The sequence below is a fragment of the Danio aesculapii genome, chromosome 3 (genome assembly GCF_903798145.1).
Source record: "Danio aesculapii chromosome 3, fDanAes4.1, whole genome shotgun sequence".
Taxonomy (NCBI): domain Eukaryota; kingdom Metazoa; phylum Chordata; class Actinopteri; order Cypriniformes; family Danionidae; genus Danio; species Danio aesculapii.
Window position 1 is genome coordinate 15677756 of NC_079437.1, and position 24988 is coordinate 15702743.

General features: G+C 36.3%; 1 protein-coding gene across 2 annotated transcripts in view; it reads left to right on the forward strand.

Moving 5' to 3' along the window:
- Positions 1–3864: 3864 nt before the first annotated feature.
- The window catches only part of stat5a (signal transducer and activator of transcription 5a), a 225205-nt gene continuing 204081 nt past the window's right edge, over positions 3865–24988 (forward strand). For both annotated transcript variants that reach the window (XM_056453251.1, XM_056453252.1), the window contains exon 1: positions 3865–3986. The gene's annotated coding sequence lies outside the window, so the exon portion shown is untranslated. The remainder of the gene's footprint in view (positions 3987–24988) is intronic.

Genomic DNA, 24988 nt, shown 5'->3' on the forward strand with positions numbered 1-24988 from the left:
TTGCGATGTTTACTTTTGGCCCACGTCTCTCAATCAAGCTTGGATTTTGGCCCTAATAAGAAAAAGTTCGGGCACCCCTGGTGTAAAAGAACTGTTCTCTTTTACTGTATTCTTTATAGTATTATACAGTTTTTATGACTGGGGGAATTCATATCAGGTCCATAAGCGCGCTTCAACAGCTCAAAATAAACTGTTTTTATCCCTCAACCCAAGACAGCGAGGCTCCAGTCACGCGTAACCGCTTCTGGCCAATCAGCAGCCCTCGCGCTCCGCTAACCGTCTTTACAATCATAGCTCCGCCCCCAGCAGCGCTCACGTGAGACCTTTTGCACAAATGTACAGTAATAGAAAAAAAACAAAGCACACGCGTGCATGTAAACAACTGTGGCGATCTATTACATTTAACTCATCATTTCCTTGCACAGACTTCGGCTCTATCACCAGTGAAACAACACCGGAAGCCGCGGTTACAGTACTAAGAGGAAGAGAGAGCGAATCGGTTCGTTCGAACAGCTGCTTTAAAGCACAGTGATTCTTTACGTCATGACGTAATTGCAGCATCACGTGGCCTTTTCCTAGCGCTTCCAGTAGTCATATGAAGATTATATACTGTTTGCTTCAACTGAGTTTTATTGGCAGGAGGGTTCAGTGCAGTTGAATGGGGTTTCAGTTCAGTCTGATGGAGGCATAATTCAGCACACAAACAAAAAACAAGAACCTTAAATGTACCCTTTGTATTGTTTATGTATAATAATACAGACCCGTAGCCAGCCTGGTGTAAGGGGGGTTCTTTTGCAGTTATTTGCCTCAGTTTCTATTTAATTGAGATTTAAATACTAAATTTAGATGACATTTTAATCACAATTTTTAGCTGGATTCCCTTTTTTTGGTGGAATTTTTAAGCTTTCTTATTAGACGATTCTGAAATCAACTCCATATCTTTAATGAAGACCACAAGGGCAGGTTTACTATTTGTGAATTTGTGAATGTAAAATATACTTAAGAAAATAATTAAATTGATTAAAAAAACATTATTTTCTTTTTGCAGGGTATTTTTAGCTGGATTCCCTGCAAGTCCAGGACATCAACACGACATCATATTGACGTTGTACCCCAACATCATGGGGACGTTGGATTTTTTTCTTTTTTTTCAAAATTTTTTATTATATTTGCTGAACATTTCCAATCAAATACATCTTACAAATCTTACAATAAGATATTCACATTTTAGCATAAATCATGTAAGTAAAATAGCGAAAGAAAGAAGGAGAGGGGAAAAAAAAAAAAAAACAAGAGCAGGTATACATAACAATTACCATAAGAGGAGTTTAGTTTTTGGACTATATTTACAGTTCTGATTGCTTTACGACTTGATAGTCCTTTAAGAGTTTCAAAATAAACTTTTAAATCAGCCTTGAAGTGGGAGATATTACGCTTCCTCTCCGATCATTTACACTTGTTTATATGAAACTTCCCTTATAATATCAAAAGATTTAACGTAAACAGATTCGTATCTTTTTTTTATCTACATAAAATATGGCATCTCTTTTCTTTATAATAATTCTATGACCACTCGGTATATTAAATAGACATTCAACATCAAACCAGAAATATTTAACATGCATACAATCAAAAAAAAACAAAAAAAACAAGTGCATTAAAGTCTCAACATCTCTTTGTCTCTTTATCTCTTGAAAAACTGGTTGGTTGCATATGTTTTATGCATAATTTTTAAGTAGATTTCACTGACTTCATTAGTGACACAATATTTGTTGTTATACAGATCAAGTGCTAATTGATATTCTCAAATTGGTTATTCCAAAAGTACTTATGTCTAAAAGTTGCAGGAATATGAATGAAACTTCTAAGAAATATTTTATTACATTTGCTACGTTTGATATCAATACCATCTAATAAACTAATAAAATCTTTTTTTTTTAACTGTTAGTTTATTTGGTTCACTGTAACACTGCAAAAGCCTCGCCAGGCCTGCTGGCATTGCATCAATTATAATACTATAATCCCGTGGAGGCACTGGAATATTGAACTTCTCTAAAAATCCAGTATAAGTTAGTAAATATCCTTCATCGTTTAATAACTGTGAGACCAATAGAATATCTTTTTTTATCCCAATTATCATAGAAAATTTATTTTTTCTTATATCTGACAGTTTTATTATTTCATATTATTTGTTTATGGGGAGAAAAAACTGTGTTTGTATAGAAGATTCCAACATAAAAGAGCCTGCCTATGAAAATTAGATAACTGGGGAGTTTATTAATCTCAAAGTCACACTCTAACAGAAACTCTTTATCACCGACTTTTTCTAAAATAAGGTTTGGGACATTGGATTTTGTTTGGAAATGAAAATCTGGTTGATGTCAGAACTCAACGTCAGGCCGACGTCAATGTCCAACTTAACATCAACGTCTAATAATGTTACACCTTGATGTTGTGTGGACGTTACTACTATGACATCTATCAGACGTTAGATTTTAGTCACTTTCCAACACAACATAAAATCAACCAAATATCAAAGTATTTTGAAGTTGTTATTGGAGGTCAAAATAACATTGTCCTTAGATGCTGACAAGACATTGAATTTTGGTCACCTGACATCCCGACTTAAATCTAATGTCTAATGATGTTGTGTGCCTGCTAGGTTAGCTTGTCAGGTGGTCATCATAACCACACTATTTGAATTCTCAATTCTGAATTTAGTGAATTCTGACCTGCGAAATCGCATCACGTGATTGCATGTGACCAATTGGTGTTCAAAACATGTCCTCTCTGTACAGAAATGTAACATATGGAATATGTTATAGTAAAATAATACACCTTTACACTTTTATAAATCATAATAAAATATTATTATTACATAATATTAATATTAATGTAAGTCAACAGCTCTTTGAGAGTCATTACAATACCAATAAAAAAAGGAAAGCACACAAATATAGGCTAAGTTAAAATAATATCTGTTGCTCCTGACATATACTTAGGTCTTGTCCTGTCTAGTAGATTTTTCTAGAAGTTGCACCGTTGACTTTCATTTTATGAATCATAAAAGTTTCAACTAAAACCGTATTTCATTGCAAAATGAAACATTTCATGTGGTTCCAGACCTTTATGGGTTTCTTTATTCTTTATATATATATATATATATATATATATATATATATATATATATATATATATATATATATATATATATATATATATATATATATATATATATATATATATATATATATATATACACACACACACAATTTAGCTTACCCAATTCACCTACAGCGCATGTCTTTGGACTTGGGGAAACCGGAGCACCCGGAGGAAACCCACGCAAACACGAGGAGAACATGCAAACTCCACTCAGAAACTGACCCAGCTAGGGCTCAAACCAGCGACCTTCTTGCTGTGAGGCGATCGTGCTACCCACTGCGGCACCGTGACACCCCACCATGACTTACATAATAGGAAAAAGTTACATTTTTCAAAATATCTTCTTTCATGTTTAACAGAATAAACTAAAGAAGGTTTGAAACAAGTCAAATGGTGAGTAAATAATGACAGAAATGTCATTTTTGGGTGGACTATGCCTTCAATGTTTTAATAAAGTCACCTGTATCTTGGTGATTAATTAATTGTAGTTTTGGGTGAAATTTCCCTTTAAGTACGTGCGGGACCCGCTCGAACCCGTTCTCAAAAGAATCACTAGACGCGAATATGGTTCAACCAACTCTTTATTGTGACTCGACTCAAATGAACGACTCATACGAGTCGGACACCAGCAAGAACGAGCAAGCGAGAGAGAGAGAGAGAGAGAGAGAGAGAGAGGAGGGGTAGAAGCACATGAAAAACTGCGTAACCCACTGCTGGTAGATAGACGGGGCAAAAAGGTTGCCTTTCTGGGTCGTACACGCTATCTGGAGCTTTGCTGCACTTTTATGCGAAACGACAGCGGATTCTAAAGACCTGCCGAGGTAGGTTTAACGCGCCCGTGCGCTTTCTACATGTTGTAAATGTTGTTTGTCGATGTCAACTGTTGTTGTTTTAACGGCACAGTTTATAAACAAACGCCGAGGCTTCGCTGAGCAGACTTTCTGCGCTGAATTAAACCTGTTTACGTTGCTGTAGTTGATTCCAAAACACATGACATGCCTGACAGGGTCTTATTGGAAATGTTGCTGCTCAGTTTAGACAGTGCGCGTTTGGCACCGGTGTTTCGCAAGCGTCAAGCGCTTGCACGCTGCGTGTGTGTTTTTAAATTATTATTATGTTTTTTTATACATCGGATCAACAGGCAAATAGTCCAGCCCCCCTCCAGCACGCCTGTCAAGTCTCGCGGACAGTCCAGCTCACATTTCCAGCTCCATATGCAGCTCCATAATTCTGCGCGCCTGACCACTTCAGTTTGCTCCGTCAATCTGACATACGATAATAATTTCGCGCGGAAAGTTTTCATCAGCTTATTTCCCCTTAAAATCGACTGTTAATAAGTAGGAGAAGTGCTTCTTTTGGGCTCATGGCTGAAGTGTTTGTTAGTGGGTGAAAGTTTATTATGTTACGAAGAGTTAATGATTGAAACTTCGAGACCGATCAGTCGCCACTGGAGCTTTAAAGAAAGCAGGAGTTTATTATTAAAGCCGTTCCTCTTGTCAAATTGTGAACTGTCCTTCCGTTGTGAGGTGTCACATTCGTTTGGCCATGTGACAGTTACTGTATAGGCTATGCAGGGAGATCAAGAAAGGCGTGTGTGCATGTACTCATAATTTAGGTGAACCGTTATGGGAAGGGCACTGGACAATTTTAGTTAAAGCCTAGTTAGTGTGCTAAGCGATGTTGAATAGTTAATAGCACACGGCTCTTAATTGTAGTGAGAAAGTTAAAGGCATGCTCTTTGTTTTCCCCCTTTGATTATTATCTTCCACAGCAGAATCTTTTATCTCCCGTCATGCATTTTGTTTAGTTTCCGTTCAGCAGCGTCAAATGTGTGCGTGCATGCGCTTTTGTGCATTGATATATAGGATTTGTGTGGCACGTGCGCGTTTTTATGCGAATGTTTGGGTTTCGATGTGCTCTCAAAATGAAAAGGACGTACCTGTTTTCGTAAACTATGCCAATTATATGCTCAAAATTTGACTTGATTAAAATATTATAAGTATTTATTTTTTAAAAATATTTAGATTTGTTTATTTATGATTCCATCTCTACATCTTGCATGCAGATAAACGAAACAGTGTTTTCTCCATGGTGCTACACATAGTTAAAGGGACCCCAGCATGAAAATGTGTGCTCACTATTTACTTAATCCTTCCAAACCGGAGTTTCTTTGTTCTGTTGAACAAAAAAAAAAAACAGATATTTTGAAGATCGTTGTTACCACTGACTTCCATAGTAAGAAAAACAAATACTATGCAAGTCAATGGTTACAGGTTTCCAGCTTTCCTCAAAATATCTTTTATTTGTGTGAAGTCAGACCGGTTTGGAGCAAATAAAAGGTAAATAAATGAAGACATTATTCAGTTTTGGGTGGACTATTCCTTTTATTTATTCTTAAATATACGAGCTACTATTAAAGCAATAATAGTAATTCTAATAATAGTCTGGAAAAGAATAAAATGAAAACAAGAGAGACTTCATAAACTACAGGCTACATAAAGTGTGTGAGATTGAATGAGCATGAGATTGTACAATCATACATAAAAAAAAAAAAAAACAATCACAGTGTTAATGGACAAGGCGCAGTATTTGGGTAGATTGTGCAAGTTCCTGAAATAACAATGTTGCAAGTTTGTGTTCAGTTGTTTTATTTATTTATTTTTTGTGGGATATATATATATATATATATATATATATATATATATATATATATATATATATATATATATATATATATATATATATATATATATATATATATATGTGCAGATGTAGCTGTATGGCCAGTTCACATGTTGATGAAGAGTTGATCGTTATATATGAGGGAAGAAACTGTCCCACAATCTGACTGTGAGGACTGAATGCTTCTGTACCTTCTGCTGGTTGGGCCAGTTTGAGGTCTTTTGCAGTCATGGTGGCCCTCTGAATGCTGTCCTGAATAAAATAATTTCAAGCCAGTGTGGACAGTCATAGTGGCGTTTTTATATGAGGCCTCCTACTTGTGTATAATCAAAATGTTGTCGATCATTATCATTATGTCTGGCAAGGGAAGTCGTAGAAACTACATGCATTTGCCCAGATCTGAGGCAGGCGCAGTATGAACGAACATTTAATTCAATTTCATTCTGAACAGTTCTGTTGTTCAGTTGCGAATAGATATTATTTTGATAAAGAATGTAACAGTTTAATAGAGCTGTTTGAAAAAAATCAAGAAATCGATTCAGAGGTTTTTAAAATACGTCAATATTCCCTCATGAATACATTCAGAGCTTATTTTTTAACAGCAGAGCGTGCTCTTGACTGTTTTTTTTAACAGCAAATGGCGCTCTAGGCTAGTTTATAACATCAGAGAGCGCTAGTCTAGTTTATCACAGCAGACGATGCTCTAGGCTAGTTTTTAACAGCAGACGGTGCTCGAGGCTAGTTTTTAACAGCAGACGGTGCTCTAGGCTAGTTTTTAACAGCAGACGGTGCTCGAGGCTAGTTTTTAACAGCAGACGGTGCTCTAGGCTAGTTTTTAACAGCAGACGGTGCTCTAGGCTAGTTTTTAACAGCAGACGGTGCTCGAGGCTAGTTTTTAACAGCAGACGATGCTCTAGGCTAGTTTTAACAGCTGATTGTGCTCTAGGCTAGTTTATAACGGCAGACGGTGCTTTAGGCTAGTTTTAACAGCTGATGGTGCTCTAGGCTAGTTTATAACGGCAGACGGTGCTCTAGGATAATTTTTAACAGCAGGCAGCGCTCTAGACTAGTTTATAGCAGCATATGGTGCTTAAGGCTAGTTTTACAAGCAGATGGCATTCTAGGCTAGTTTTTAACAGCAGACGTGCTCTAGGTTAGTTTTCAGCAGCAGATGGCGCTCTAGGCTAGTTTTTAACAGCAGACGTGCTCTAGGCTAGTTTTAACAGGTGATGATGCTCTAGGTTAGTTTTCAACAGAAGATGGCGCTGTAGGCTAGTTTTTAACAGCAGATGATGCTCTTGGCGAGTTTTTAACAGCAGACAGTGCTCTAGGCTAGTTGTAACAGCTGATGGTGCTCCAGGCTAGTTTATAACAGCAGACGGTGCTCTAGGCTAGTTTTAACAGCTGATTGTGCTCTAGGCTAGTTTATAACGGCAAACGGTGCTCTAGGCTAGTTTTAACAGCTGATGGTGCCCTAGGATAGTTTTTAACAGCAGGCAGCACTCTAGACTAGTTTTTAGCAGCATATGGTGCTTAAGGCTAGTTTTTACCAGCAGTTGGCACTCTAGGCTAGTTTTTTTAACAACGGACAATGTTCTAAGCTAGTTTTTAAAAGCGGATGGCACTCTCGGCTAGTTTTTAACAGCAGACAGCGCTCTAGGATAGTTTTTAACAGCAGACAGCGCTCTAGGATAGTTTTTTAACATCAGAAAGCACTCTAGGTTAGTTTTTCACTTAAACATTTACTAAATGATTACAGATTTTTTAGGTTTGAGTGCTATTTGTAAGGAAATGAATGCAAGCAGAGTATGACTGTTTGTAGAGCATACAGCACCATCTGCTGGTAAAAACTAAGCTCAGAATCCATTCAACAGAGAATAGTGATGCATTTTAAAAATCTCAGAATCGATTTTTCAAACGATGTTTCACCACAGCTAATTTAATTTCTCTCATTAAAGATCACATTTATTGGTCTTTTTAATTGAAAACACAATAGTAGTGATAGTAAAAAAAAAACATTTTGTATTGTATGTGTGCACATTATAGAAATTACTTGCATTTTCTTGGATATATATATATATATATATATATATATATATATATATATATCCAAACTGTCAAACAAACATTTTAATATTGTCTTTATGCAATATAAACAGCAAGCGAGGACTCTGTCAAATGATTTTATGCATCATTAGTAATTAGCAGTGGCATTAACTCGACATATCCATTAGATATGACTCATTATATGAAGCTCAGGAAGGAGTTTGATGCATGATTTCCCATTCCCTCTGTGTGCATTAATAAATGACAAGAAACAGCTCGTCTTCTTAGTCACAGTTTGTTGCGATGAAGCACTCTCCTCTGCAAATAAATAATACATCCGCAACCATGTTACATTTGGTCAAAATGTAACTAGCCTTACAGGCTTTGATGGAAAAGTTTATTATATATTACATTAGTCTGAAGTGTGCTTGGCTTTCACATTGTGTCCTGTGTTTTATACAAGCACAACTGGAGCAGCTTGGTGAAGTTTATGTTTGTGTTACAGCCTGGTGAAATAGTGTTCTTGATGAGCACTTAAGAGCCGCTTAAGCAGAGTGTTTATGCACTCGACCGGTGTCAGTCATTCATTGATCTCGCACTGTATAGCGCTGCTTTAAGATGTGTTGTCAGTTGGCAGTAATTTAGGCGATTGCTTAAGACCACACAGGCTTAGAAACAGCTGGCCTGTCAGGACAACAAAGAGTAAACAAACAAATTGGTGGGCAAACATACAAGTTGGTGGGTGTTTGCCACTAGAAATCTGCATACGGTTTAGACCTACTCATTTGGTTTCTTGTCAGACTATATTATTCATTAATTAAATGTTTAATATATCATTTAAATGTGTTAACTTGATTTATTCTGCTTGCTGTTTGCTATAGATACTCTGTAAGGAGTAAAAACTACTTGTTACACCTAGGTGATTGTCTTCAGAAATATTTTTTGCTGTGCTGGTTGAAAATCTTTTCACATTCCAATAGTACTGATTAAAGTAAATGATCTAAACGTATTTATATGTATTTTTATATTCTGGGTAAGGCATAAGACTAAAAAATGTTCATCCAATAAAAAATTGTCGGGCCGATAATTCCCATAATTCGGATAAGTAGCCCAAACTGTCTGTCAACAAATGTACATTTATACGTCTGCCATTTGTGCATGCGAGAGATGAGGGCGGTAAAAACAAATGCTGAATCAAAACTTTTGAAAATCCTGAATCAAAATTGGAGTTAATTTTTTACGCTGGAGGAAGGACGACACCATGGCTGAAGTATTTATTTTAGACAGCTAATGTTCTGTTTTAAAACTATTTTAGTCACGCAAAGCTGATGTAGATTGTGTTGTTACAAATGGGTTATATGCACAGATGTGTTGTTCAGCCACTGAAATCTTCGGTGCAAGATTGATAGGACTATTTTTAATTTCACAAGGTTTACAGCATCAATAATTTAGATTTGTATTTAGTTTAGCAACAAAACATAAGTAACTAGCGCTATTCCGCCTAGCCTGCTTTACTGAGCTGAAGTTGGTTTTATATTGACATTGGTTCATTTTTGAATAATGACAACCTGTGAGACGCTCCCTATATTGTTTACCTTGCTACTTTGAATATTCTGTCTGAAATAGCATGTAAGTATGGCTAAGTAATAAGTGTAATTCCTGAATGCCGCCGACCAACCACTAAGAACACAGTAGTTGCTTTAGGACAAAGCGGATGATAGAGTGAGACCAGCGATCCTTGCATGCATGAAACATTGCACATTATGACAAGTTTTGCTTGCTACACAACTGAAAAAGTGCTAGATATAATACAGTTTTTCATTCAGAATTGTAATATTATATATTAATATATTGTTTATGACGCTACTTTGATTGTTCGGTCTGAAATTGCATATACAGTTGAAGTCAGAATTATTAGCCCCCCTGAATTATTAACCCCCCTGTTTATTTTTTTTCCCAATTTCTGTTTAACGGAGAGAAGATTTTTTTCAACACATTTCTAAACATAATAGTTTTAATAACTCATTTCTAATAACTGATTTATTTTATCTTTGCCATGATGACAGCGTCATTCTATACAGCTTAAAGTGACATTTAAACTTTAAACTAGGTTAATTAGGTTAACTAGGCAGGTTAGGGTAATTAGGCAAGTTATTGTATAATGATGGTTTGTTCTGTAGACTATTGAAAAAAAACAGCTTAAAGGGGCTAATATTTTTTGACATACTGTGAAAATTTCCTTGTTCTGTTAAACATCATTTGGTAAATATTTAAAAAACAAAAAAATTAAAAGGGGGTCTAAAATGACTTCAAAACAACATTAGCACTATTTAATTGGGCAATGTTGTACTTTGATAGTCATTGTCTGTTAATATGAGTTCCCTATTTGGAATATGCAAAGCATACTTTTCTGAAATTATTTTATTAGGGTGAAAGTCTGCGAAAAGTTTCCATAAACATAATATCATTTACATAAATGACAATTATGTCTACTGTGTTAACAATAATCAGCTTAAACTGGCATTTCCAGTTTTTATCTCAAAGAAAAACATGGCTAGAAATATGAGTCATGGGTGGCACGGTGGCTCAGTGCTAAGCACTGTTGCCTTACAGCAAGATGCTCACTGGTTTGAGTCCCGGATTGACCAGTTGAGATTTCTGTGTGAAGTTTGCATGTTCTCCCCATGTTCGCATGGGCTTTCTCCGGGTTTGCTCCGGTTTCTCCCACAGTACAAAGACATGTGCTATAGGTGAATTGGGTGGACAAAATTGGCTGTAGTGTATGAGTGAGTGTGTGTGATTGAGTGTTGTGATTGAGTGCATGGTAGTGAACTGAGCTCATGATCCAAAACCAACCAATGTCAAATGTTAAATATATTAACTATGTTAAAATAAGGTGAATTAAATAAAAATAAGGAGCATCCTGGATCTGTTTCTTTGCTGTTCTTTATTCTTTTTTAGGTATTATAGAAGTATCGGATCGGGTTTCAGTATCGGTAGATACTCAAAATCAAATGACTTGGACCCAAGAGCAAAAAAATCTGGTCGGGACATCCCTAGTTGTGAGAATTTGTGTGTGTTTTGTATATATGATGAAGATAATTTCTCTCTATGTTAGTGTTCTTCTATATGCAATTTTGCGAAGCAGCTTCCGGGATTAAGCGCTTTATCAAACTGTATGGGGAGACTCAACAAATGGTGATAATAAACATTTACAAAGTGATGTAATACTTTTGAAACTCACAATCGCAATATATATATATATATATATATATATATATATATATATATATATATATATATATATATATATATATATATATCCATGCCTAATATCAGATCTCCATAAAGTGATTAGTTTTTTTTATAAATTGTTTAAATATTGGTTTTGCAGCAAGTCCAGAGACTGTTGTGTACCCTATGATTTTATGTCAACCTCACTTTAATGTGTGATATGACTAAATAGGGGTCATAAGCGAATATTTTCTCAATTCAGATAAGTAGCAGCTTGGTGGATTTAACAAGCGGATATGTCCTTACCCTTCCTCTAACCCAGGGGTCACCAAACTTGTTCCTGGAGGGCCGGTGTCCTGCAGATTTTAGCTCCAACTCTAATCAAATACACCTGAACAAGCTAATCAAGGTTTTACTAGGTATTCTTGAAACAATCAAGCAGGTGTGTTGAGGCAAGTTGGAGCTAAACCCTGCAGGGACACCGGCCCTCCAGGACAGTGATTGATAAAACCTGACAAATTTTAAATGTAAAAAAAAAAACTCAAAGTATGATTTTAAAGAGTTTTAAATTAAGAAGACACAAGGCATGTTCTCAAAAACCAACCCAACATTGTGATACCCATGTTATATTACACATGTGTTCTCATATAGCCACATAACAAAGCACACACACACACACACACACACACACACACACACACACACACACACACAGCTACACACACTCACACACACACATACACACACACACACACACACACACACACACACACACACAATTCAATAAATTACACATTGAAAGACTGTTCATTCCTCTGTGTGCATATACAGCATGTCAAAAATTAAGTGTTCTTTGGGTTTTAATTTGTGTCTGTTCCCACCACTGGAAGTGAATGTGAAATGCTTGGCAAAAACACAGTTTAAGCAACCCTGTGTATGAGAAATCAGGAATGTAGCAGACTTGCTTTGGGATTAGAAGGGAAATTCTGGAGAACCTCAAATATGTACACTGTAAAACCCAAAAAGTTAAGATAACTCAAACCATTTGAGGAAACCGTTTGCAACAAACCATTTAAGTTCAAAAACTAATCCTAATGAGTACTGTGAACTTAATCCATTTGAGTAAACGAAGCACAATAAATTGAGCACAATAAAACCCAATAAAGGAAGAGAACTCAAACCTACTGAGTACTGTAAAACCCAATAAGTTAAGGTAACTCAAACCATTTGAGGAAACCGATTGCAACAAACCATTTAAGTTCAAAAACTAATCCTAATGAGTACTGTGAACTTAATACATTTGAGTAACGAAGCAAATCGAGCACAGTAAAACCCAATAAATGAAGAGAACTCAAACCAACTGAGTACTGTAAAACCCAGTAAGTTAAGGCAACTCAAACTGTTTGAGGAAACCGATTGCAACAAACAATTTGAGTTAAAAAAAACTAATATATATGAGTACTGTGAACTTACTCCATTTAAGTTGAAGCAATGAGGTATTTAACTCATTACCTTCAACACTGAGTTCAAAACTCTTTTCAAATGAGTAGAATTAACTTTCAGCACATTTTCAGTTAACTGCTGTACACTCATTTAATTTGATAAAGTTGACTGTTGGGATTTACAGTGTAGAAATATCAGGAATAAGTGTGCATTTGAACGTTTAGTCCCGTTGGCCCATCACACATTTGTTTAGATGGACTATGCCACCTAGTTTGACCCGCGCTGTCAAAGTTTGCACGGTCGATGCCTTCTTGACGTAGTCGACACACACACGGCGAGAGTTTGAGAGGTCTGACTGGGACATGAACGCTGTACAGGGAATTCATTCAACATGTTGACCAGCACACTGTGTACTGAAGGAGAGGAAAGGAAAGAAAGACAGAGAGAGCTGAAACCTAGTGCAGAGTTGTGTGTTGTTGTTGTCTTATTTATTTATTTTTTGATTTGGTTACGCATATATTTGAGCTTGTTCTTGGAAAGATCTTTGTTAACAAGAACCTGGAAATGCGAAGGCGAATCAAAGGTCTGCGCAGCAAGATCAGCACCTCAGACCTGTTTTTCTGGATCGTAAGCAAAATAGATGGCTATGCACTTATGTAGTGATGCTTACTGTGCTGATTTACTGTAATTTATATGGGCAACCATAAGCTTCATTACATTATTTTCAAGGAAAGTCTTGCGTGTACTTTTTTAAATAAGCCTACAGGTGACATTATCCCCAATAAGCAGACTTTGATACAAGGCCAGTTAGTTCTGTCCAGCTTTTAAATGCTTGTTTTATTCTAGAGGGGCGGCATGGTGGCTCAGTGGCTACCACAGCAAGAAGGTCCCAGCTGGGTCAGTTGGTATTTCTGTGTGGAGTTTGCATGTTCTCCCTGTGTTTGTGTGGGTTTCCTCTGGGTGCTCCGGTTTCCCCCGCATTCTGCTGTGGTGACCTCTAAAAATAGAGACTAAGCTGAAGGAAAATGATGAAGGAAATTAGTGATGCATGATATTGGAGAAATCTGACATTGCAATATATTATTTTTCTGCGATATATATTTCAAGAGTTCACACTTAGCTGATGATTGATTATAAAGCTTGTTTGGCATGCTGTCCCAGGAGAGAGCCCTGAGCTCATAAGATCCTCGAGCCCGGGGGTCTCTCCTGTTTGCAAGGCGAGAGGGGAGTTTAAGCACAGGTAGATCTCGAGAACTCCCCTTCTGTAGTAGCTAATGAACAGATAGTGATTTGCTCTTAAGAGATAACTACTTACTTGGAGCATGTCTATGGTGCCGATATGGATTAGTCAAATAACTTAAGTTGCATGTTTTTGGACAGTGGAAGGAACCCAAAGGAACCCACGTGAGCACTGGGAGAACGTGTAAACTCTGCACAGAAACGTCAGCTAGCTTGGTAAGGACTAGAACCAGTGACGTTCTTGCTGTGAGGCGACAGTGCTAACCACTGGCCCACCGTGCCACCCGTCTAGGAAAGAAGGAGAATTAGGGGTGGAAGGGGAATTTTTTTCAAAACGAAGAAGGCTTCTATATGTACCTTAGGGTATTTATAGTGGCTTAGGAATTGTCTGATTGGTGAATTATAGATTGGATAATGCGGGACCAGCCGAAAGCAATCATAAGCATGTGATCCTCTCGAAAGTAGTTTATAAGTTAAGTTCGATACAAATACAGTTTCACCACATGGTTTGAACAGTTCAATTTCACGTTTTTCTGGAGAAGTGTCGGATTGGGATTCGGTATCGGTAGATATTCAAAATCTAAATGACTTGGACCCAAGAGCAAAAAAATCTGATCAGGACATCCCTCTTTGTGAGAATTTGTGTGTGTTTTGTATATATGATGAATATAATTTCTCTCTATGTTAGTGTTTTTCTATATGCAGTTTTGCGAAGCAGCTTACGGGATTAAGCGCTCTATCAAACTGTATGGGGAGACTCAACAAATGGTGATTAATAAACATTTACAAAATGGTGAATTATAGATTGGATAATGCGGGACCAGCCGAAAGCAATCATAAGCATGTGATCCTCTCGAAATTCAGTTAACTTCGATACGAATACAGTTTCACCACATGGTTTGAACAGTTCAATTTCACATTTTTCTGGAGAGTCTAATAATATTTATGTACAGAAATTAAATAATCACAATGCAAAAAAATGTTTTGCTCATTTATTTATTTATTTATTTATTTATTTTTTAAATATCCCAAAAATTCTTAAATCAAGTAAAATATTTTTAGTTTTTACTAAAAAAATGTTTCCACAGCTAAAGTGAACAATATTGTGTTAAATGGTTTCCCCTATGTTGTTGTGTGGATATCAATTACATGCACAAGCGCATTCTTTTGACAGCAAGGGTTAATCTATTATAAATAAAATTAGATTTTATGAACCGCCTTTTTAACAATTGGTTTCACTCGGTTGTTGTAAAGTTGCGTTAAACCTTTGGTTATAACTTCAATGGGGAGAAAATGCTTAACGTGAAATTGTTCACTTTATCTATGGAATTAGGGCCCATTCTTTTGACAATAGTTAGTGTTAATCACAAGTAAAGTTTGTCAAATTTGGGTTTCCCTGGTCGGTGTTAAGGTATGTTAAGCCACAGTAAGCTGTTTCCTTATAATGGACTTCTACAGGGAGAATGCTTAAAGTGATACTCTTCACTTGATACACTAAAATAAAAGCTTGTTCTTTTAACAGCACAAAGTGTTTATGAGTTTATTTTGATAGAAATTTGATTGTCTCCGAATGTTGTTAAGTTAAATATCACCCTGCAGTCCAAGACTGGTTACTCACTGAAGCCAAGCAAGGTACTGTTTAGTACCTGGATGGGAGACCACATGGGAAACCTAGGTTGCTGTTGGAAGTGGTGTTAGTGAGGCCAGCAGAAAGCGCTCAATCTGCAGTCTGATTCTGATACTATACTGTCAGTCGGCGACGTCTTTTGGATGAGACGGTAAACTGTGGTCATTAAAAATCCCATGGCACTTTTCATAAAGAGGTGTCCTGGCCAAATTCCTTTCATCTGCCCTTAAGATCATGGACTCCCAATCATCCCCATCCACCGAATTGGCTCTATCACTGTCTCCCCACTCCACCAATAGCTGGTGTGTGGTGAGAGCACTGGCGCCGTTGTCCTGTGGCTACCGTCGCATCATCAAGTGGATGCTGCACACTGGTGGTGGTGTGAACAGACCCCTCATGATTGTGAAGCGCTTTGGGTGCATGTTCATACGCAATAAATGCACTATATAAATACACATTACTTACTTACTAAAACCACATTAAGCTTATAAAACGCTTAACATGACATTGTTCGCTTCATCCACAGAATCAGGGTTTGATCTTTTGCTAGTAGTTAGTGTTAATGACAAGTAAAATTTCATAGATTTTTGATGTGCCCCAATTGTTGAGGTACGTTAAGCCTTTTCCTTTTATAATGGACTTCAATGGGGAAAAACGCGTAATATGAAGATTTTCACTCACTAAAATTAGAGCTCATTCTTTTGACATCAGAAAGTGTTTATCATGAATAAAATTTGATAGAAATTTGATTTTCCCCTCTTGTTGTTAAAATACATTAAGCCACGTTAAAGGGCACCTATTTTACCCCTTTTTAAAGATTTAATATTAATATTATGGTTCTTCTGAGTGTGCCAATTTAAGTTCAGTTCAAAACACAGTTCAGATTTTTGATTATAATGTGTTAACAAGTGTCATTTTGGGGGCGTGTATATAGGTCGTTGTTTTAGGGGTGTGTTGCTTCACATGAAAATTAGTTTAAACTCAACAAGGGGGTGGAGCCAAGAGCCCCCCCAAAACTGCGGCAACTAAACAAAGTTATGCCAACTGTGTGCTAGTTTAAAGTTCCAAGCTTTTACACCGAGACTAATACCCCTGCACACTGGATTAACTTTGACTGAGGCTATAATATAACTAAGTCAAGTTTGTCATTTCCAATGGAGGCACACACTCAGGCTTTCCAGCCGCACCTAGTTGAGATGACAGGGAGCTTCTGTGACCGCGGGAAATGCAAACGGCTGAAGTTTACGGAAGATGCAATGAAAAGTACACAGGTTTGCAAACCCACCGAAAGTTACAAACAATGGCGCCAATGAGAGCGATCATGTAGTGACTGTTGATCCACCTCAGAGATCAATCGAGGGTTTTCGGAGAGAGTGCTGAAAGACTTGATGAATCAGCTGTTTTTAATGGCCCGAATCTCGATATGTTCACCGCAAATGGCCCCTAAATGTAAAATCTCTGTTGCTCATTCGCAGGAAGACGATGAAGGCTCTTGTGTTGAGCCCAATGAGCCTTACATCCAAAAATAGAGCAAGGGTGTTCCTTTGGTGACATCTTTTTGACTCACATGCTAAAAATGGCGGACGACAACAAACTGAGGATGTGGTAATGCATGCCTGTCAATCAGTATTGGTGGGCGGGGGGACCACATGCCTACGTCAAGTTTCGGTCAGTCTCAAAACCACTCCAATTGGTCCACCGTTTTTATGTTGTTAAACTGAAAAAAAAGAACTGAGTGTGTTTATATCACTCCAATATGACAGTCTATACACTATACCTACACATATGTCTGTCCAAACAGCTTGAAAATTAGATTTTTCACCATAGGTGCCCTTTAAGCTTTTTCCTTATAATGGACTTCAATGGGGAATTGGGACTCGTTCTTTTTACAGTAGTTAGGGTTAGTTACAAGAAAAGTTTGACAGAAATTTGGGTTTCACTGGTTGATGTTTAGGAACATTAAGCCATGTTAAGCTTTTTTTCACGTTAAGCCTTTTAGAATGTCCCAATCGTCGTATTGATTCAAACACTTATTGCATTTAAAATGTCACATTCTGAGGAAGCGAAAGTAGGGTACATTCAGCAGTTTCCTCAATACATGAAAGTATGCTGTCATTATGAGCAGCTTTACATTTGCAAAACTATACTCTCTAGATACTATATATCGGCAAAGCGTGAAATCTCTATATGCTAAACCAGCCAAACTGAATATTTACCAGCAGTAGACCACTGCAAGTGTGTGTTCTATTTTTTAGTTTCCTCTAAATCTATATTTAACCTTCTCTTTCTACACTTTCGCTTTCTGTTTGCGTTCTCTTGACTGGCGTCTTCCTCTTCCTCCGCTGTTACCTGAGTGTTTGTGTCTGCTTCGGGTGTTTTGCGTGTTAGCTGTTTGTTTTGGGTTCCTCTGGTTTATCTGCTGACTGACCTTGACCAGAGTGCTCTGCTGCGCTTCGATGCAAGAAAAAAAGAGCATCAGATGACAAAGAGCGAAACTGCTGCGGTTAATGCAAGCCTGTTAGCTGTAAAGTAGGGTTTATTGAAGAGAACTAGGGAAGTCTTTCATGTTTGTTTTTTTTACGTTCATGCTCATGAATCACCTACACCTACTGTATCTATCTGAGTGTTGGGTATTTTGGAGATAAAAGGGTGCTTTCATGCTTAGTTCAACCTACTCTATGAAAAGTAAATAAATAAATAAATAAATGTATAATCTGATAATAATATAATATAAGTGGAGATAATTATATAACAATTTTTTATTAAGGCACAATGATATTATGCAGCACCTGAAAATAGTTCCCAACTAGTTGACAGTGCTGCAAAGTCCCTTGATCAGATCATTACACCAGAATGAAAGTAGTTCCTATCGATATCATCCTAGAAAATAGCAACATTTCTTTTTTGTTGGTCTTAATACACAATGTAACTATAGAAGAGTCCAGCTTTAATAACAAAAGCTGTCAAAAGTCTTTTTTTATATATTTGTTTTGAGCAAGATGCTAATGGTCTTATCCGATTTAATAATTTATGCTAAGATAAGATTGCTCTCATCAGACCCACTCTAGGGAAGTTGTAAAATGAGTCTATAAAAGAGTCCAGCTTTAATTAGAAAAGATATCAGACCTCTCTTTTTTTATATAGTTGTTTTGAGTGAGATGCTAACTGTCTAATCTGATTCAATGATTTATGCTAAGCTAAGCTAAAATTGCTCTCACCAGACCCAGAGATGGGCTGAATAGATTTAAACATGCTAAAACCGAACTGTTTAACTTTAGGATAGTTGTAAAATGAGCCCATAGCTTTAATTGGAAAAGCTATCAAAACTCATTTTTTTATGTATTTGTTTTGAGTGAGATGCTAATTGTCTAATCTGATTCAATGATTTATGCTAAGCTAAGCTAAAATGCTCTCATCAGACCCACTCAAGGGAAATTGTAAAACGAGTCTATAAAAGAGTCCAGCTTTAACAAAACTCTTGTTTTGAGCAAGATGCTAATGGTCTAATCCGATTCAATGATTTATGCTAAGCTAAGCTAAAATTACTCCCAGGAGACCCAGAGATAGGCTGAATGGATAAAAAAATGGTAAAACTGAACTGTTTAACTCTAGGGGAGTTGTAAAATGAGCCTGTAAAAGACTCCAGCTTTAATTAGAAAAGCTATCAAAACTATATATATATATATATATATATATATATATATATATATATATATATATATATATATATATATATATATATATATATATATATATATATATATATATATATATATATATATATTTGTTTTAGGCAAGATGCTTTTGGTCTAATCGGATTCAATAATTTATGCTAAGCTAAGCTAAAAATGCTCTCACAAGAAAGATCATAAAATGGTAAAACTGAACTGTTTGAGGAAGTTGTAAAATGAGCCCATAGCTTTAATGGGAAAGCTATCAAAACACTTTTTAATGTATTTATTTCAAGCGAGATACTAATGGTCTAATCTGATTCAATGATTTATGTTAAGCTAAGCTAAAATTGCTTGCATCAGACCCAGACATGGGCTGAATGGATTCAAAAATGGTAAAAATTAACTGTTTAACTTTAGGGAAGTTGTAAAACAAGTGAAAGAAACAAAAGAGTGTTCCCTTAATGTGAAGATTAAGAACTCGTGTCTGGATAACTTTGAGTTAAGCACTTCCTCTTATAATCTATTTTTTGTTTACTTGGTTTGTACCTGTTTCAGTTTTTCTTCTTCAAAATTTCAGTGTCATGTTTCAATTCAAACGCTCCCTGTTTATGCTAGAAGTCAATTGCTTAATTTTTTGACACACGTCTTTTTTTGTGTGTATCAGAATTTGCCATTGCATATGGGAGAATGAGGTGAAAGTAAGAAAAGAGGTGCGCTAAATATGGTTATGCTCAACACTGACCACAACTTATAAAGAAATTAGCTATGCAAAGTTTTTTTAGAAACCCAACCTAATTTTAAGTTCAGATGAGCAGAACCGCAACTGACGACAGTAGAGAAAAAGCATGTTTAACAAAACGAACAAAAAAAACAAACACTCGTTTTAAATTTATGCTGTCATAATTTGAACAATTTGAACTTGATATTCAGTAATAACCTCTATTTGATGGTGCCAAAGTTGTTGAGCAGCACTTGCACTTGTTTTATAATGACTGAACTGAATCAATACTGAACCACATTGATCCAAATAATGACACTATTGTCCTGCTAAAGCTGCTTAATGGCATAGTTTGAATTCACCTCATTTTATTGCAGCACGATTTGTGCTATATGAAGTACCATATGAAATAAACTAAATTCATTGATATATGCTAATATAAGCTAAAAATGCTCTCATAAGACCCAGAGATGGGCTGAATATATTAAAAAATGGTAACACTAAACTGTAACTCTAGGGGAGTTGTAAAAAGAGCCTATAAAAGAGTCCAGCTTTAATAAGGAAAGCTATCAAAACTTTATTATTAACTAACTTATTTGAGCAAGATGTTAATGGTCTAATCCGTTTCAATGATTTTTGCTAAGCTAAGCTAAAATTGGGTGGGCAAGACAGACGTTTGAAGTACCATACAAAGTAAACTATTAATAAGATTGACTAGACAATAAACTGTTAAAATGTGCTCCAGTTAAAAAAAAAAAAGCCAAATAAATGCTTATTTTTAAAGATCCAATACTAGGGATGCTACGATTCTAGATTTTGGTTGTACGATTATAGTCTGAGGAATTATCACGGTTATCAGGATTATTATGCATTTAAACTTAAGTAATAGTTTTACACTGAAAATAAATGACAGAAAAATGAATGAATAAAAAAATAAATAAAAAGAATTAATAAAAAATAGTCTTTCTAATGTAAATCTAAGCATGATATTAGCTAAGTAGGGTTAAAAAAAGTGTTAAAAAGTTCCCTTTTAAAGAGTCTGAAAGCCACTTTCGAGCAACCATATTATGAACTTATCTGGCATTTCGTACTTTTTTTTTCTCCTGGAAGTAGGGTGGGTCAATAGATGATGCCATCACCCATGGCCGATAGACATCACGATGATGAGCCGGCATCTCGATCCTCCACCAGCCCTTGTCGTATCAGAAAATACACACTTTGGGCCCGTTTACACTAATATGTCTTAGTTTTAAAATAGCATTTTAGAATGAAAACAATCCACATCCATACTGGCGTTTCATCCAGCATTTCTGAAAAATAGCCCTCCTTTAGCACTAGATGGGCGAATAATAGAAAAGTAATCTAAATCTATTATTCGAGATTTTGAAGCCAAATCGCTCAGCCCTAGAATTAGCCTCAATAATAAAGAAATAAGGAACTTGCGTGCACAAAACACACGACATGTGAACAGCCCATCATTAATAGCCTCAGCCATAGTTAATCCAGTGTGCGTGCGTATTAGCTAGGGCTGGGTGAATAATCGAAAAGTAATCTAAATTGACATTCAGAACCTACAGTATAAACGATTTATTTTTTCCAGGTGAATTTTTTTCGATTACTTTCCCTACAGCGTGTGAAGTCCCATATCCCTGCTCCGTTACGTTATTCAACCAACATGTCAAGCATGGACAATGTAAACACTGAGAAAACAGCAACAAGAGCAGCTTGTACCAAAGAAATATGCATATTTACTGTACAAAAACTGTCAGAAAAAATTAACTAATTAATTAATTAATTGTTCATTAATCGCAAAAGTTAAAATGTTCAATAAATTGAGATTTTGTTTTTAGGCCGAATCACCCGGTCCTAGTATTAGCCTCGGCGTACAAGCTCAGAACTTTAAACTAGTTTGCATGTTTGCATGTTTAGCTGCTGCACAGTTTGCATGTTTAGCTGCTGCAGTTTTGTTCTGTGAAACGCGGTGTTGAGAAGCCTTTACGATTAGTTAACCATGACGAATTAAAGCTCAGTTAATAGTGAAATCAGTTAATCGTTGCACCCCTATGCAATACTAGCCTTGTTACACTGTAAAAATGCTGGGTTCCACACAATTCCTTCATGTTGTCCCAACACAAATTGATTAAGTTACCTTTAGGTTCAATCCACTTATGTTCATTTGTGAAAACGATTAAGTTATCCCCAGAAAAACCCGAAGAATAGTGTTGATTTAGCTAATTTTAAATGAGTAGTTTGAATAGTTTTAATGTTTGAGTGTATTTCGTCATCAAAAATTGTTCATTGCAAATGGTTGCAAACAATTCACATGGACTGAATTTAAACAAAGTTGAACATTACTCAATTTAAATTTGTTTGTTTAAATTCAGCCCATGTGAATCGCTTGCTACCACTTACCTTGTTGTAAAAAATGTAGTAAATCCAATGAATCGTTTTTTTTTTTCAGTTCAATTTGAGAGTCAGAGTCAAAAATGCTCATCAGCCCACATGAGGTTTGTCGGATGACTCATGTGCTTTTATTGACCGGTTCTGTCCTCTGCATAGTTGACCTCTGCTTCACTTTATTTTATTTCTGAAGCCAATCATTTTTTACTTTTGCTTTCCACTTATGCACACAAGCATATCTACACCTATAATATCCACAGGGCACACAGCTACAGAAATAATTGAATTCAGTTATTAAAACACTTTTCCTCCCGCACTATTTCTGTGGTTCACCTGAGTTTTGTTTTTGCTTGAGGCAAAGTTTAAATAATTTTTTTTGGCCACTGACATGTTCATGAAGACGTGTTAGTTAGTAGGAGTACTTTAACAAAGGAGGAACCGAGAACATATTTGTAAATTTAGGAAGTAGATACTGTATAAAAGTTGGTGGTCAGCAGGATTTGTGACAGAGGCAACATTCATGTAGTCAGAAATACAGTATTGTAAATGATTGGTTTTATAATTTAAAATGTAATTATTCGTGTGATGTTATTACAGTGCTTAGCATAATTGAGTACACCCCATTTTGAAAATTAATATTTTTATCAATTTCTCAGTGAATATAGGCAATGTATTTTGGTGGGTTTAAACAAACCAGATTTATTGAATAGATATATTTATCAAAATAATATTCTAGTCAGCAAACATATTCAGAAATTGAAAGATAAAACAGTTAAATTCAATTAAAATATTGCAAAAAACTATTTTTTTACATTTTTATTTTTTGCTTCTCTTGATTTTTCCACTTTTTATGTTGTATTTAATATTTTTCTATAACATATACATTTGGGTGTGCTAGTTTTTGGATCGTTATTGTAAGTTTTTTTTTGTTAGATAAGCTCCAGATTTGGCTTCAGTACTGACTAATGTATATGCACATATATAATATTGTACAGCTTCCTATTAAAAATAGAAATTTAAAAGATAGATATGTGAGGGACGTACTTGCATATGCTGAGCACTGTATGTGTGTATATATATCCGCTGCGTAAAACACGTGCTGAATAAGTTGGCGGTTCATTCGGCTGTAGCGACCCTGGATTAATAAAGGGACTAAACCGAAAAGAAAATGATTGAATGAATGATTCTTAGGCCCTAAGAATACATTAATACATTTTAGTTTAAACGCTTAAGTTTTACACCGTCCATCCACAGTACCTCGGAGTCTCCAAGCCCTGCAAATGGAGTGTTTTGGAAATGCTGAAATGGGGAAAAACAGAGACATCTGAAAACGGAAGCGGGGCTGAAGACATTCGCCTATCTGATTGGGGCTTTCTGCTCAATATTAGTCTTGCATCCTCTCATTGTAAGTTCAGACTTTGCAAGTTTGATATGAAAAACAAACTGAAACGTATAAAACATACCCTCTCTTTTGCTGAATCAGTTTTAATAATCAATAATAGCCATTACAAAAGTATATCGTACAAAAAGTGTATGCAATATAGGAAATAAAGGCAAGCAATCGGTCAAATGAGCAGAATCAGTGTAGGTGGTTACATGAATATTACATTACTTAGCTTTGCGCTCAGCCCAAAACACGTCACCTGAGATCAATAGATTTAACAGACCAAACATGTCTATAGATAGAGACAAGATGAATTAAATGTTACGCTTAACAACTTTAGTGAGATGAGATCTGGTGGAAGATCATTGAACTGTCTGATGTGTGCTGCTCTCACCAGGGGAGGTGTGCTCAAAGCACCCGCTAACTGCCTGGAGCTCAGACATGCGCATACGCTGCAGCACATGCCAGTGCGTGTGTGTGGTCATGTGATGTGCTTTTTCAGGGGTGCAGTGTGGACGGAGAGCTTTTCAGAAACTCTAGATGAAACGCCAGTGTGGACGTGAACCGTTTTCATTCTTAAACTCCATTTTAAAACTAAAACGTTTTAGTGTAAACGGGGTCTTACCTTCACCTTTTGACAAAAGTCAGGCAGGTGATCACAGCTACCGACACACCACAAGTGATACTCAAGCACTGCTCATGTATTTAATAACATTTAATGTTTTTTAAAGAAGATATACCTGATAACATTACAATAGTCATGCAAAATGTGTTGGTTTCAAGTATAGCAAATATTTCATGTTGGGGCACCTACGCCTCATTTTGAATATTGTAATGAATATTGATCGTCCTCGGCTTGTCTGTATTTCAGGCTTCATATTAATGTCATGTCTGTGAAATGAGCATTTATAAGGAGGTTTTGATGGGTAGGTGGTGGCTGGGGGAGAGACAGCAAATGTCAAAGTTCAGGGCAAAGTCCAGCTCAGCTTATCTTACTGTCAGGTTCATAGAGCGGTCAGTTTACTTAAACTGCAGAGGATCTCACAGAGTCACACATCTGTTTATCTATCTGTCTGTCTGTCTGTCTGTCTGTCTGTCTGTCTGTCTGTCTGTCTGTCTGTCTGTCTGTCTGTCTGTCTATCTATCTATCTATCTATCTATCTATCTATCTATCTATCTATCTATCTATCTGTCTATCTGTCTATCTGTCTGTCTGTCTGTCTGTCTGTCTGTCTGTCTGTCTGTCTGCCTGCCTGCCTGCCTGTCTGTCTGCACATTTGTTTTTCTGTCTGTCTGCATGTTTGTCTGTCTGTCTATCTTTTTGTCTGCATGTCTGTCTGTCTGTCCGTCTGCACTTGTGTTTGTCTGTCTGTCTC